Source organism: Anabrus simplex, chromosome 4, assembly GCF_040414725.1.
Source record: "Anabrus simplex isolate iqAnaSimp1 chromosome 4, ASM4041472v1, whole genome shotgun sequence".
NCBI classification, from domain to species: Eukaryota; Metazoa; Arthropoda; class Insecta; order Orthoptera; family Tettigoniidae; genus Anabrus; species Anabrus simplex.
The window spans coordinates 25854384-25870526 of NC_090268.1; positions in this window are offsets into that span (position 1 = coordinate 25854384).

Here is a 16143-nt window from a genome sequence, read left to right on the forward strand (position 1 = left end):
GTTCTTTTCTCTCAGAAACTGCCAAAGATAAATGCATCAATTTTTTACAGTATATTCCTTAACTCTAAGTGCTGGGATCTACAATTAGAACTGTGGCTCTATAAATGTGGGAGTAATGATTTTTAAAATAAGATATATTCCAAAAAAAATCATGGACAATGAGCCATAACTCTCAAGGTATTAATCGCAGTGACCTGATTGTAGATCCCCCAGCTGTATTATATACACATTAAGTACCTATCAAAATTTCATGGTTATACATTTTATAATTTTGAAGAAAAAGGAACATTTGAGGAAATCGACTCCAAAGTTGAAGAGTGAATAAAGTATCTTAAACTTACCGTATACGTTTTAGTAGACCAATTAAAAGCATCCAGCACCATAATCTGACTTCTCACTAGCTAATCTGCTCCTCTTTTCGTTCTTTTGTTGCCATATTTGCCGCAAATTCTGCTTTTTGCACCCTTAACCTGTCAAGCACTTTTCATCCAGATGCTGTATGCTTTCCTATTTCTAGTCCCAGTTCTTCAGGAACCTTAATTCTGCCTAAACTTTAATGTATTATATCCCACAAACACATTCTTGGGGATCCTGGTCCAGATGATTTAAAAAACTGAAAGAAATGTGAAACGACAACCAGGATTCAATAAATATATAACTTTATCGCCAATTATTTGTTCGTAAACAGCAGTATGCAGACATCTTAGAGCGCAACAGTATAGCCAACTTCCGGAACTTTGAAATGAGCCAAACCACAGCTTTCTAGGTCAGGACGTTCCTGATATATCAATGACTATATTAATCGGTGCAACATGAAACGAAAATCCATACAGTGTAGATTTAAATTTAATAAAATACGTAAACATCTTTTTGGGACGAATTTCTTTATATATGATGCGCTAGAATGTTCGTTAAATTCCAAATTGTAACATAGGTCAATAAACGAAAAAAAGTCAATATTTTTTCATATTTTGGCGTTTGGTCTTACCTTAAAGTCAAGCAAGAAAGTAAGTCTAGAAAGTCATACCTCGTGCAATATGTTCAGAAGTATCACTAATTTTATACTAGATTCTTAAAGCTTCGCAAAGAGCACTCCACTCAATTCAAGTAAACAAGCACTCAATATGTTCCGCGCTGTCAGCATTGCGTGGACCTGGACCAATCAAGCGGACAGGCAGTGTTCTATTATTAGCGCCCCTTTTAATATGCTAATACACACGCTTTTACATCCGACGTGACGGTCGGCTCTAATTAGAACCTGAATGAATTATGCTGAATGTAATGGTAGGAGCGAGCACGTCTCAAAGTGGCTCCTCTGGTTGCTTGCTACTTGCTCTTTTCAAGAAGCTTCCCCTGTCCGTTTCGGTCTGCCTGCCACCGGAGTAATGAGCTCTGTCTACATCATATATACACCGCAACCTAGTTGAGGTCACTGGAATTAAAATGACATTAACGTAATGAAAGAGGGAAGAGAAGAGGTAAACCTTTTCTTAAAGTTCCACTAAGCCATTCGTAATTTGATTACGAAAGTCGTCCACGAATACTATCCTAAAAGCCATAACATTGGTTAGGGGGGGGGCGGACAAACACCTTTGACCGGAAAAATTCGATTTTGCAATTTATTTTTTATTTCAAACTGAACCTTTCTCTTTTTAACAGTGCAAAATTTGGGATAATATCTCCAATACTTTCGGAGTTATGACCAAAAACGTGAAGTCCTTTCACCCAAGCAAGCTCTTTATCAGTAAGTTTGTTGCTCGTTTTCAGTCACTTTAGTTCTTCAGAACCGTTTCCTTGATAACTGTGAACCTTTTAAGATAGGAGAATAAGATGTACTAGAATTGTGACAGCTTCATACCTTAATTTTAAAAGATATTTTCAAATGAAAATTAATTGAAAAATTCATTACTTGAAAATAACTTCATGAAGAAAGTTCTATACTTGATGGACTTGACTGATTCTAGCACATGTTGTAGCTATATCATTACTAATCATAATAAAAAGGAACCAAAAAATATTGATTTGTTTCGAAATTGTCAGCGAATCGGAAAATAGTAGCCTTTTTACACAGCTATTTCGAATAATTATATATAATGGCATAAGTTTATATGATTTCTAAATATGCAGGCATATTAAGGAATGTGTTTGTCGTACGAATTTTCCTTTTAGTATGGATTTCCATTTCTGCTAAAAGAAGTTTAATACATTTCATACTTCTATATTCAAAGGTGTAGGCCCCGTCTTAGATCCCCCCTCCCTAAGAAACGAGATGTTCTGCAAAAGGGCACAGGAAAATAAATCACGGGTTGTTAATTTTTCTTACATCTTGATAATTTTCAAAATACAGTAGAACGTCATTAATCCGGATAATTGAGGCTCTAGGTTGTCCGAATTAATGAAAGTCCGGATTAAACAAAATAACTTATAAAATGAGAAATGGTACATATCTGAACACACTGTTCAGTAAAAGGAACATGCACAGCGTTTTAAATTTAAGAAATACGAACGTTCGTTAGGATAAAAGGTATAATGCACCACAGTATTAGGCGCTACAAAATACAGAACTAGTGCAGTACAGATTAGAACATGACACTTGACACGCTTACTGGTTCGACGAAGAAACGGCTGATCTTTTGTTATCTCCCTTTGATGTTAATTTCTTCAGTAATTCACTCACGCAGATGTCTCAAATGTTAGTAATATGTAGATATGTTTTCATCGTTGTTATCTTCAACGTATTTAATGACAATAACACTAAGTTTTGGCTTAGGGGTTAATATCATCACCTGCTTCATCCTGGTCATATTCATCCGGTAAAGAGCTTTCTGCAGCGATCACACTTTAACGATCTCCACTGTTAAAATGGTATCCTGTATCATCTTAATCTGCTTCTAACCACAGCTGTGTTTTCAATTGTTACTCAAATTTCACAACCTTGGTGGGGAGCATTGTGAAAATTTTTGGTTTCCAATCCAGCCGTATCTTTTATTTATTTATTTATTTATTTATTTATTTATTTATTTATTTATTCTTTCCGTATTTCTTAATCCGTTTACCCTCCAGGATTGGTTTTTCCCCTCACTCAGCGAGGGATCCTACCTCTACCACCTCAAGGGCAGAGTCGTGGAACGTGAGACTTCGGGTCGGGAATACAACTGGGGAAGATGACCAGTACTCGCCCAGGCGGCCTCGCCTGCTATGCTGAACAGGGGCCTTGAAAGGGGGGGGGGATTGGAAGGGGCAGACAAGGAAGAGGGAAGGAAGCGACCGTGGCCTTAAGTTAGGTACCATCCCGGCATTCGCCTGGAAAAAAGTGGGAAACTACGGAAAACTACGTCGATGATGGCTGAGGAGGGAATCTAACACACACACCCCCCCCCCCTACTCAATTGACCTCCCGAGGTTAAGTGGACCCCGTTCCAGCCCTCGTACCACTTTTAAAATTTTGAGGAAGAGCCGGGCCTCCAGGGGGTGGTAGCTAATCACGCTAAGCACTACAAGACAGAAACGGGCTGTTTGTTTGTTTGTTTGTTTGTTTGTTTGTTTGTTTGTTTGTTTGTTTGTAACAGACGCGAAATTGAAAACATAGTTCTGAAATTGTAATTGCATTTGTGTTATTGTTTTTTATTGTTTCAAAAATAAGGTTCCCAGAAGGAAACTATAAATTAATTTCATCGTCTGCAAATGTTATTAACATTTGAACTCTTTAGTGTTTTTCAATCGTGAAATTACCAGAGTTTCGCCCCAGTATAGCAGTGGGCTCATCAGTTGGATTGTTACAACTTTGCAAGACGCTGCCAACCAGTGCGCCGTTGAGACACCACTGCAGGACAATGCAGTGACGGTGCACTAGGGGAAGCATGTGCTTCCACTTGTATAAGGCTTGCAAGTGGTTTCTCAACGGCGCCAGCATCTTGGAAAGATGTAACAATACAACTGATAAGTCCACTCGTACACTGGGGCGAAGCGCTGGTAATTTCATGATTGGAAAGGCCTAAAGAGTTTAAATGTTATTATTAAACGGCTGTCGAGATTTAGCGAAGTTAGGACTAACGGGTCTGAAATAATGACGTTCTACAGTATTATCATGGTAACAATAAAATAGGTTACGAAACTGAGTCATTCCATGTTGAAGTATACAAATCTACACACACTTTCTACTACAGTTTCTAATTTGGAAATCATTATCCTACGTACCTATGTTATTTTTTTGCTAGTGGCTTTACGTCGCACCGACACAGATAGGTCTTACGGCGACGATAGGACAGGAAAGGGCTAGGAGTGGGAAGGAAGAGGCCGTGGCCTTAATTAAGGTACAGCCCCAGCATTTGCCTGGTGTGAAAATAGGAAACCACGGAAAACCATCTACAGGGTTGCCGACGGTGAGGTTCGAACCCACTATCTCCCGAGTACTGGATACTGGCCGCACTTAAGCGGCTGCAGCTATCGAGCTCTGTAATATTAATAATTAAGCGGCATACGTAATATTAGTGGATTAATATCAATAACTGTTCCGTTGCAATGCAAGGGAATATTTTAAGTTCGTAAATAAATGATCTTATACCATTTCCTTAATTTTCTTATACGGGATCAAGATGATGTTCCCAGCTCTAGTTATAGACTAATACAGTACTGCGCTTTAAAGCTGCATGTACAGTGGTCAGTGACAATGCGCACAGCTGCACACATTTCGTAAGTAGCAATGTACGGCCTTCCTTCCTTCCTTCCTTCCTTCCTTCCTTCCTTCCTTCCATGCTAACCAGTAACATGTGCTCGGTGACTGCTCTCTACCTTGAGTTGTTCGGGCCCTTCCTCCGGGAGCGCTCAGCTGTGCAAGGCTGCTCTTCACGATGCAGCAGCGAGTCGTAGTAAAAAGTGAATAGATGTTCAGAAATGTAAAATAATTTCTAGCAACAACAGCTGTAGTAGAGGCTGACCTTCGAGAAGTCGTGTAGGAAATATTGTACATTATCCTAAGATACCTTCTGTCATGTACTTTAATTCTCCGCATTAACATTCACTTCCTCGTGAGTCGAGAATTGTGGCCTCAGAGAATTTTTACTTTCCGTTATTATTTATTTTATTTGCGAATTGACCACTGGGAATCACGCAACAATTTCATTCTTACTTTGAAGTTTTTTCTTCCTCCAGTACTCCTCCATATGAGCGCTATGCTGTTTGTTCTGTTCATCCGTCCAGGCTCTTCACGTCTCTGCAGTTCTTTCAAAATTTGGAAGGGTCGTATCTGAATCCTGTTTTAGTTGCGAAGCTTATCTTGTCGCTCGTCATATTGTGTAAGTTGGAAGAATATCGGTGAAATATTACATTGGGGTGAATTTATGACTTTATAAATATTGATGTAGTTGAACAGTGCTTGTGTGTAATTAAAGAGGTATATCGTGATGTTCGTACTTGTATAATAAGTTCAAACTGGATCTGCTTTATGCTGAATATCGAGGAAGGTTATCTGTTTGGCTGCTCGGGAAGGGAGCTTTGTGGTCGTCCCGTACTGGTCTGCTCTGTACCTAAGTAATGAGCTCAGTGTACACAAGACAGTCGCCACAACGATGGTACAGTTGCGATGTATCTGTGGTTTGAATGGAAATTATGTGAACTATAAGTAATTCGAAAAAGCAGTAGAATACTTGTTATGAATCCTTAGAAATTTCCTTTACTTACAGAATGATTATCACAGTCGTATTTTTCATTAGTTTACGTGGTTCGTGTTTGAAGTTTAGTATATGTTGTATACAAGGAACTTGGTATACAGTGACACAACAAAGTTTGTTTCAATGATTTGATACAATATATATAAGAAATAAAACTGAATTCTTCTTGAAACTTGTTTGAATGCACGCAGTTAATGTTGAAATTAAATCTTAAATTGAATGTCTGTTGCATATGTACAATTATACAATACGACAGTTCTATATACACTTAGTTCTATCTTGAGGAGATAGTCTGTTTCACTAATAAATTGTCCTGATAGTCGAAAACTATCTTCCATGAAATTACAAGTGTAACTTGTAGAGAGAGGCAGAATGCTGATAATGGGGCTATACTTGCAAGGAACTTGCATTAATTTATTCAAATAGCAGAATGCTAAGGTGGACGTCGGACCACTGGTGAGGACTAAAGGGAGCAGCAGAATGCTATACTCGGGGCTCGACGTGGCTACGGGGATCAGGATAATGAGGCAACGTTCAGAGGTGAAACCTCAAGGCCAGCAATTTGTCCACCTGTTCAAAACACGTTTTCAAGAGGAATGCCTCCGTGTCTGACTTGCGGTGTGGTCTGGTCGTCGAACATTGGGGTAGTCCTGGAGAGGCTCGGAACGAAGCTCCTTATATATCGCTGGCTGACGTCATCGGTGAGCGTGCCAGGCGCAGTGAAGACACCTCGTAGCTGCTAGAAACTTCGGTGCTGCGGCGGGTTGCGGAGCTTATAGGCGCAGAGCTTGCGATGCGGAAGACACATACAACATTAAAAAACTTCAAGTTTCTGAAGATCACCTGCTAAAAGTGAGTACAATGACGTTTTGCAGTGGTGAAACCTGGACGGCAAATGCTAGGAAGAGGAAGACTTTCAGATGCGGTCATATGTGACGATGTTATAGGCGAGATGGTAAGATTGAACCGATGAAGAGATTCTGCCGAGCCGATTGGCTCAGACAGTCGAGGCGCTGGCCTCTGATCCCATCTTGGCAGGTTTGGTACTGACTCATTCCGGTGGTATTTGGAAGTGCTCAAATACGCCAGACTTTTCTATAGCAGGACCTCTGAGTGTATGAACCGGTGCACTGCGAGCTGCAAGGTGCAAAATAAGATTTCGCTAGTTGACCAGATTGCAGATCGACCGTTCCTGGATTTTAAGCAATAGCGCCATCTCTGTATTTCCCTATACCTGTCTCTCCCTTCCTCACTTGCTGTGTAGCGCTCCACCATCCGAGCACAGTTGAGCTGAGTTTAGCCGAACTTAGCCGAGTCGCTCCGAGACAAAACGCTGGTCTGAACAGAGCCGACTTGAGCAGATGCACGGTGCACAGAACCTCTGCGCCTCGGTTTGTACGCGTGAGAATTTGGGCGTTTGAGAGGCGCTGGTCTATAGGTTTATTGGCACGTAAAATAACTCCTCGGGGACAAACTTACGGCATATCGGTGTCTCCAAAATTCTTCAGCGGCGGTTAGAGGAACTTTAACACCACCACCATTGAAGGGATAATGCAAGAAACTGTTCAGAGGAGAATGGTGTGATGTAATGTGACCACAAGAAAAGACTCATATTAGATTTCTGAATTGAGATGTTTAGGAGAAAAATACATACAATATAGTGAAATTTAAAAATTCAGTTCTAGCCCTTCAGGCAAGCAACTCAATATTGAAAACTTCCTAGGGATATAAGCTGCGAATTTTAGGTGAATATTGTAAAGTATGAGAGTTCCTAAAAATTACATTCCTTTTCTTAATCATCGTTATCCGGTAGATTAGATCAGCGCCGTCACCATCCTCCTAAGCTGCCTACCAAGTGGATTGGCCGTGCTGTTAGGTTCGCGCAGCTGTGAGCTTGCATCCGCGAGATAGTGGGTTCCAAACCCATTGTCGGCAGCCCTGAAGATGGTTTTCCGTGGTTTCCCATTTTCACACCACGCTGTACCTTAATGAAGGCCACGGCCGCTTCCTTCCCATTCCTAGGCCTTTCCTATCCCATCGTCGCCATAAGACCTCTCTTTGTCGGTGTAACGTGAGACAAATAGCGAGAAAAAACACTAAACTGCCTGCTCTATGCAAGGCTTTTTGCGAATAGCCGGCAACGAAAATTCTCAGTTAGATGGTGGGCGCGCACATAGATTTTAACACATTGTTATGACAACAGCCTACAAAACACTGTGCAGTATAGTCATATGTTCACTGAAGCTCGTAAATTAAATCAGTATGATGTGGTACTTGACTTCATGTCACAATTTGAAGATTTTTCTGGACGAAGGCTTGGAGCGACACACCGGGCTGCTAAATTATGTTCTTGCCAACGCAATATCTGTTAAGAGGCTTACGAACTTGGTTAGGATAATATCACTAACAGTTTACTGATATTCTTTGGCTTCAGTCTGTAAAGGAACACATTCTGAAAGGGAAGATGCAAGTCCTCGTATTGGGCTCGTAAGTTCAGGACATGCGGCAATAGCGCACAGCAGGTTCTGCAGATGCTTCAACAGAGCAACAAAACAAGGTTTCGGGTATCGAAGTCCTACTCTGTTCTGATGCATAATCAGTTCCATTTATTGTGTTGAAGCTCTAGGCAGCGAAATATTACTGACGCAAATGTCACACTCCATCCTCTCTTCAACAACACGAACCAAGAACCCGCAAATTAGGATTTGACTTTGTTTCTAGATTGACTGGGAGATTATCATTTGGATTTTTGAGGTTGACCAAAATGTCTAAACATGAAGACGTTTGGTTTGTTCTTGTCCGTCACAATTCTTATCGCTAGGAATTCCCTATCCTGCAAGGCTTTAATCACCTGCTGAAATAAGATGTAAAGGTGTAAAGGCTACAGATGCGAGAGTAATCTGAGAATATCCTTTATTAGGACTTTCCCTAGATAAGGCCTACATCCGCTTTTCTTTTAATTCCCTTCTAGACGGTATTTCATGGAACTGTATCACTTCTGGCTGCGAACCACCTTGCAGATATTTGCACAATGGTACACAACAGTTGAATATTTTGGGAAAAAATCTGGTTTGTTCTACAAAGAAAAAATATATAACTTGCACAAGCAGAAGAAAACAAGCACACTTAAAAATAACTTAAAATATCTATAAGCACAACATGATTAATTTCACAGTTCCATACAAAATATCACTTGTACAAACGGAAGTGAACCGGCAAGTTGACTCATTGGACGAAATAACTCGGCTTTTCACACACGTGCATGCATCAGTAACGCAATGCTACACCCACACTGACTTCGAAGATTGTGCGTCTATGACTGCACTCTTACGGCGACTTTAAATATACTGGTATTCGCACCTCCTTGTATTAATCGAGTGACATAGAACTTAGCCTACAAGTATTCCTTGTAGGCTAAGAATAGAGCAGGCAGTATAAGAGGATCATGACGGCGGTGATTCGCGCCTTCCTGTGTTAAACGCGTTGCCTACGTATTATAGCGTAGAAAACGGTTAAACGAGTGTTATAGTGAAAGTCGGCTGTGCGTAGTGGCAGTTGAAGAGGGACGAGACGGCGCGGCGGTGCATTGGATCGCGGCCGACTTGATGCGTCGCTCTAGCTAGAGCGCAGCGAGGGATCCAATAATCCGTGATTGGATTAGCACTTCGCCTTTTTGTACCACTAAGAGTGCTAATGTGAGTCGGTGCATAGATTCACTTAAGCACCACTACGAGCGCTAATGAGTCAATGCATTGTTTCACTTAAGCCCTTATAACTAAATTCGGTATGGACATATTTCTAAAAATGAAATAAAAACGCGTTAAGAGTATTGAACTAAGGAACACTTTACAAAAAAAAGTTATATAAATAAGTAAATTTGGGTAGGATTTGAATCAAAAAGAAAACGAATAAAAAAAGTTATTAGGTGGTTTTTCCGAAACTGCATGTAAGCCGGAAATGATTTTCAAAATTCGTTTTTTAGTTTGATCTATGACTCACAATTTGAAACTTTTTCGGGCCCTTTAGCCCTTCAACTTTCGGCACAATTGAGGAAAATGCTTAATTTTACATTTTTCGTAATATGGGGACCCCTACTTTGCCCGCTAAGAAATATTTTCAACATTAAACCCTTGGGCCTCATCTATAAGTACTGTAACTTGCGCAGCCCTTGGTCCCACACAGAATTGAAAAATGAGTCTGGTTAAGAAATGGTATTGGTCATAACAGGGGACCACACTTTGCACTGATCTTGGCACATAGCATGGCACCTGCAAACTGATCTGTCATTTGTACCTAGCCCCACTGTCCGCGGTTTCCCATTTTGACACCAGACATATGCTGGGGCTGTACCTTAAGGCCACGGCCACTTCCTTCCCACTCCCAGGCCTTTCCTATCCCATCGTCGCCATAAGACCTCTCTGTCTCAGCGAAGTAAAGCCAATTGTAAAAACTACTTAGCGCCTCAATCCGCGATTGTCACCAATCATTTTCAAGTCTGCATTTGATTTTTCTGAACGACATCTATGAGAAAACACATAATTAAAATATGACCGTAAGTGAAAAACATTATTGAAAGTTTTGTGACTGAAAATTGTGTGTTTGTGACACAATTCACTAAAGTGTCCAAGTATAATACTAAGAACTGGATACAAATCTATATTAAACGGTCGTGAGGAAACTAGACCAAATAAGCAATCAAATAACACGAAAAGTACAGGATGACCCAAAAGTTTCTTAATATTGAACGGGACAATACTTCACGGAATATTGCTGATAGAGAGGTAATAATTGACACACATGACGGGTATGACATGGAGTTTTATTGACACCAAAATTAAGTTCACAAAATGACCAACAGATGGCGCTGGACAGCAACACGTGATGCCGCATGAGACCCGTGTACGGTATAAAAGGAGCTGTCGTGAGGGTGTCAGATTCACCTCCAATCGTGGCATGTCATGCTTCGCCTCCCCGGCCCCCAGACCTCAATCCGTGTGATTATTGGTTGTGAAGTTATATGAAGTCACAAGTCTACCGCGATCGTCCGATCTCATTAGGGATCCGAAAAGACAATGTACGACGGCAATTTCTCACCATACCTACGGATTTGCTGTACAGTGCTGTTCAAAACCTTGTCCCTCGATTACAGTTATTGTTGATAAATGACGGCCGACATGTTGAGCATGTGTTGTAAAGAACATTGAGAACCTCAATTGTTATGCTAATTATTGCGTGTTCATCGCATGAAGCGCAGTCTGCTGGTCGTTTTGTGTACTACTTTTTTGCTGTCAATAAAAAACTCCACGTCGTGCCAATTGTGCGTATCAATTATTACCCCTCTACCTGAAATATTTCGTTACGTATATGGCGTAAATATGTCCTCTGACCGTCGCGGCTAACTTCGGCGTAGCTTAGCAGTCTGTCACAGACATCAGTAGCGTACGGTGCATGGGTATTAGCAAAGGGACACAGAGTTGACCGCCGGCTGGTGAAGCCTATGCTAATACCTCAACACAGAGCTCAATGACGTGCATGGGCCCACGAACATCGAGTTGATGGGTGCGTGAGTTTGTGGCGTATGTCCCATGAAGCTAGGAATTCTGCGTGTCAACAAGGTTGTGTCCAGTTCTGGCCTGGGCGGCGTTCTCATGGTGCAATTAAGCCCCATTGTCCGGCTGCAGGGAACGCTAACATGTGGACATTCTTTCAGATCTGCATTCCTTTCTGGCCCTCGAGTACCCTGATGGAGATGCCATGTTTCAAAAGGAAAATGCTTTGTTACCGTTCTGTGGTGACATGCGGGTGGTCGGAGGAGAACTCTAGTGAAGATACGACCATGGATTGGCCCTCCAGATCCCCCGATATTAATCCAATCGAGCGTTTATGGAAATCTGTCGATGCTCCATGAACCCCGCACCAACTACACAAGACTAATTGTGGGTAGCAGTGTAGAATGCGTGAGTCCAGATTCCTCCAGTACGATTCCAGCACCTTGTAGAGTCGATGACTCGCCGTATTGCTGTCGTTTTGAGGGCTCGCGCAGTAGCAACTCCGTATTAACATCACATTCATTGCCTTCCCGTAAAGTTTGCCCGCTCACTGTATATGTCAATGACAGTCACTCTAAAATTGGACTTATGATTTCTCTGAGCGCTCACTTTGTAGCGGCAAATGTACGTTCCAACTCTGTATATATGAAATCAAAATTTAAGTGTGTTAAACAGCTGAAAAATCGCAGCTTGGAGTTTTCTGGAAATTTGAAGTTTCTGGATGTTGCTATTAAAAGTGTGGACACAGTGAAAAATTGTAGGTGTGATGTGAACCAGTAAGTGGTAAATATTCTTCCAAATAATATTGGACTTACTAAGGGAAACTAGCGAAGTCCTTCAAAATTCTGATGGTGATGTGGGCTTAAGTTTGTTAGATTTCAGATTTTGTCCTCTCTTTTCTGGTGTTGAAGGGGCATAGGGCATGTTTTGAAAACTACAGCGGTGATTGGGGGGTGGTGGTTACGGGCGGGGGAGTCACCCACCACTCAGATTTGTGGAGAAAACATTACATTGTTATTTCATTTTAGCAGACTGAAACTAGGAATTATAGGAAAACAAGCAATTTGTACACGCACTGTTAATTACTAACAAAATTAGCGGAAATACGCAAAAAAAAAAAAAATGTAGTTGCAGCTAACCGATTTGTATAGCGCCACAAACAGTAGTGGACTCTTTGCATGTGCTGTGAGTAAGGGTACAGGGGTATAATTTTTTGCCAAGGTCATGGACACAGGTATGTTTCACTCGCTTGCCGCGCGCATTCGTCAGTCTGGTAGTGCACCGCGCCCCCCCATACCCTGCTACCGTTACACATCAATACAGTACACGACAAACACGCGCAGATACTTACCTCGCTTACCTCACTTCGTAAATTGCCGTGGATGGACTGGAACGAGCTAAAACAGCTCGGAGCTGGATCCGTGCGTAGACAAAGGGAAGGGAAAGAACAGAAAGGCATGAACCCGTAACCCCCATGAATAAAAGAATGGATCAAGGAAACTGGGGTTTATTATAAACACACATAATATAAGAATGAAAACAGAAATGTGAGGCTGCATTAAAAGTTACTTACATAACTGTAGAAAATTGAAACATCAAGTAGTATCCCGTCCAATGACATAGTAAGATTCGTGTAACAGGCCGCCAGCACACACGATCGCACTATACACTTACGTATGACAACATAGAACTTACAAATTGGTTTGAGAAAAATAATGTGACGTGAAACACATTATCGAAGGAATCAGAAAATGGAACCACTAAAGGACTGATACAGTCGCGGTAATACGGGCCGCGCACATATCAACAGTTTGCCTCCGCGCTCCAAGCGAGCGTCCATTCGATGCTAGCGCGTTCCAACAAAGCAAAGCACAGCCTCCCAAAAAGGAGCAGAAGTGAAGGAGATGATGTTGCCAGAGTTACAAAAACAAAAACTAATCGCCGACAATGGACCAAATAACGGCCTAGAAATATAAAATAGCATACTACACATGGCCCAAACCAGCCAACTAAAACGAAAAATAAAATGAAATAAAGAAAAATTAAAATTACGAGATACGGAGAGCACTATAGACCGTACACAAGCAGACAGCACAGGCACGCACACACACACACATACACACGTATGAACAAGAAGAGAGACCCAATATAAAATCGACCCAGATCAGGCCGGAGTGTAAAGGCACGCGACGTATACTATCGCACAGGATAGCGAAGGATATCATGGGCTCACGAGCATGGTTCGAACACCGCAGGTGCAATGCTGGACCGCCGCAAAATATAGGCAAGGCTGATCCAAATATAATCGTAGCAATCACAACACTCTTCGACCCGCTACACGGGGCATCCAAATTGCCTCACGTGGACAAACATGGATTAAACCCCGTAGCGTCAAATCACACAATACACCAATGCTCAGCCATGATTTCAAATGATGAGTAAACAAAAATGCATGGTCTCAAAACCCACAAACACACACAGGCCCAAACAAACACATAGGTAAATACCACTCTCCGTTCCCACGCGTGTGCACACAAAGAAAAAAAAATTAAAACACACACACAAAATGAAGTTATTAAGAGCCTGCAAAGACAGGTGATAAGACTACCGAAATACAATCACACAGAACAGTTTTTTGTAACTGGCATGAAAATGAAATAAAATGAATGAATACCTGGGAGCAGCAATCAGGAGTTTGAAATAGATCTCAATCAATAAAATAACTTCAAGCAGAGAACCGAGCCTTGAAACAAATAAATCCATGATAATAGCAATTCGCAGATCAAGAAGCACATATTAAATTCCAGTCTGCTTATCACGTTCGATCCGACCATTGTTGGCATCGCGAGCAGACCAACTTAACACTCGGAGAGCGAGAGACAGACTGTGTATAAACACAGATGGCTAGAGCGCCATCTTCAATAAGAAACTATAAGTTTCACGTCACATTCGGGTAATATTATCGCTAATGGCGACAACGTCAGTCAAGGAGAAGTAGGAATAAAGGAAGTGCACCACCAAGGCAGGCTTGGTTCGGCACAGTAGTCTCTTTAGTGTGTGATAGTTTCTTAGTGTGTAGTCAAATATTAAATGATCTTAAATTGTATAATGTCTTGCTTTTATTTAATTGTAATACATGTGTAATGTTTTCCTTTGGTGAAAGTTTTATTGTATAGCATAGAATCACTTTGTCAGAATACTCTTATTAATACAGCACATAAGTTGGTAAACTGTCATCCTTTACCTCTTTGTCGAAATTCGCTCGAAGAGCTTCGAAAAACTTATAAATTTTAGCTTTTCTTTTTTCCTTTCAGCTTTGATATATAACCCTTCCCGCTATATACCACAAACGCGGGTACTTTTCGTTGTTTGTAAATGCTCCCCCCCATTCCACTTCTAATTCCTAATCACCGCTACTGTTTGAAAATGAACAACATTTTGAACGGACACGAAATTTGGAATCAGAAAATAGATTTTGATTACAGCGGTAAGAAAATAAGGAAACTGTGTTTATCTTAACATGAAAAAGTCACATTTTTAATCGTAGTTGCTTGTCTGTTTTTTTCACGTACCCTATACAATGGTAAGTCATAAAACTGCGTTTTTATTGCGTTCATAACAGCATATTAAGGCTTTTTTTTAAATTTAAGAATTTCCTTTACGTCGCATCGACACAGGTCTTATGGCGACGACATTTTGGGCATGATATAAGTGCATATTCGATCATTTTAAGGCGAATCAAATGTAAATTGGAATTTGAACGTACCGCTCTTGTTGGTAATAAGTATGCAGCCAGGATGTTGGTGGAAGGGGAGGGGGTGTCTGGAGAAGGCTTTTACACGCACGAACGACAGTGGAGAGCTGGGCAGCTTCACTATGCAATGAGTGAACAAGAATTGTGCACACGTGTGTTGTGCAACGCATAATTATCAGATTTCTCTCAAAAGAGGGCACCACACCTTTCGAAATTTTGAGACGGCTCTGCCCACAGTTCGGGAAAGAAACACTTTCGCAGGCTCGAGTGTATGAGTGAGCTAAAAATATTGTGGCGGGAGGAGAAGCTGTGGGAAATGAACATCATGAAAGGCGACCGCGGAAAATCATCACTGCAGACATTGTTGCCATTCGTGACATCATTACGGTGAATATCAACGAATAAACATTTCGTAAATAGTTTTAGCCATAGGAATAAGTTCCAGAAGTGTTCAAACGATCATCCGAGATGAACTCCATTTACTCGTCTAGTCAACCAGGAAAAAAAGCTTTACGCCAGGAAGTTTGTCAGACTTCTGCGTCGCTACGATGAGGAAAGAGAGGATTTCTTGTGTCGTGTTGTGACTAGTGATTAAACTTGGGTGCATCATTACTAGAGTCCGGTACTGATAGGTTAGAATGCAAACTTACTTAAGTCAGTAGCAAGTATACCCTACACTGTACAACGATCATGCTATGAGATTTGCATAGATATTAGGGGTACAGCGTATAGAACTCCTTCAATTTATTCTACTCTTCCTACATTATGGTACAACGGGTTGCGTGACACTTCCTACAAACCAAATTGCTTTGCATTCTAACCTATTACCACCTAAAAATCAGAGGTATAATCATTACACCCCAGAGTAACGGCAAGCAAGCATGAACTGGCGGCGTAGAGACGGAGGTGGTCCGGTCAAGGCCAAAACACGCCCATCTGCTGGAAAGGTGCTTGTAATCGTTTTCTGGGACTGTGGCGGCGTTTTGCTGGTGGAGATTCTTCATGAACAAAGAACAATGAATGCAATCTATTGATGTCGCATTTTTATGAACTAAGATACGTATCGCAAGAAGCGACGCGGGCAATCGTTCCAACACGTCATTCGTCTCCATGACAATGCAAGGCCGCATACTGCCGCTTTAAGGCGGGAAGAACTGGAGGAAATTCACTT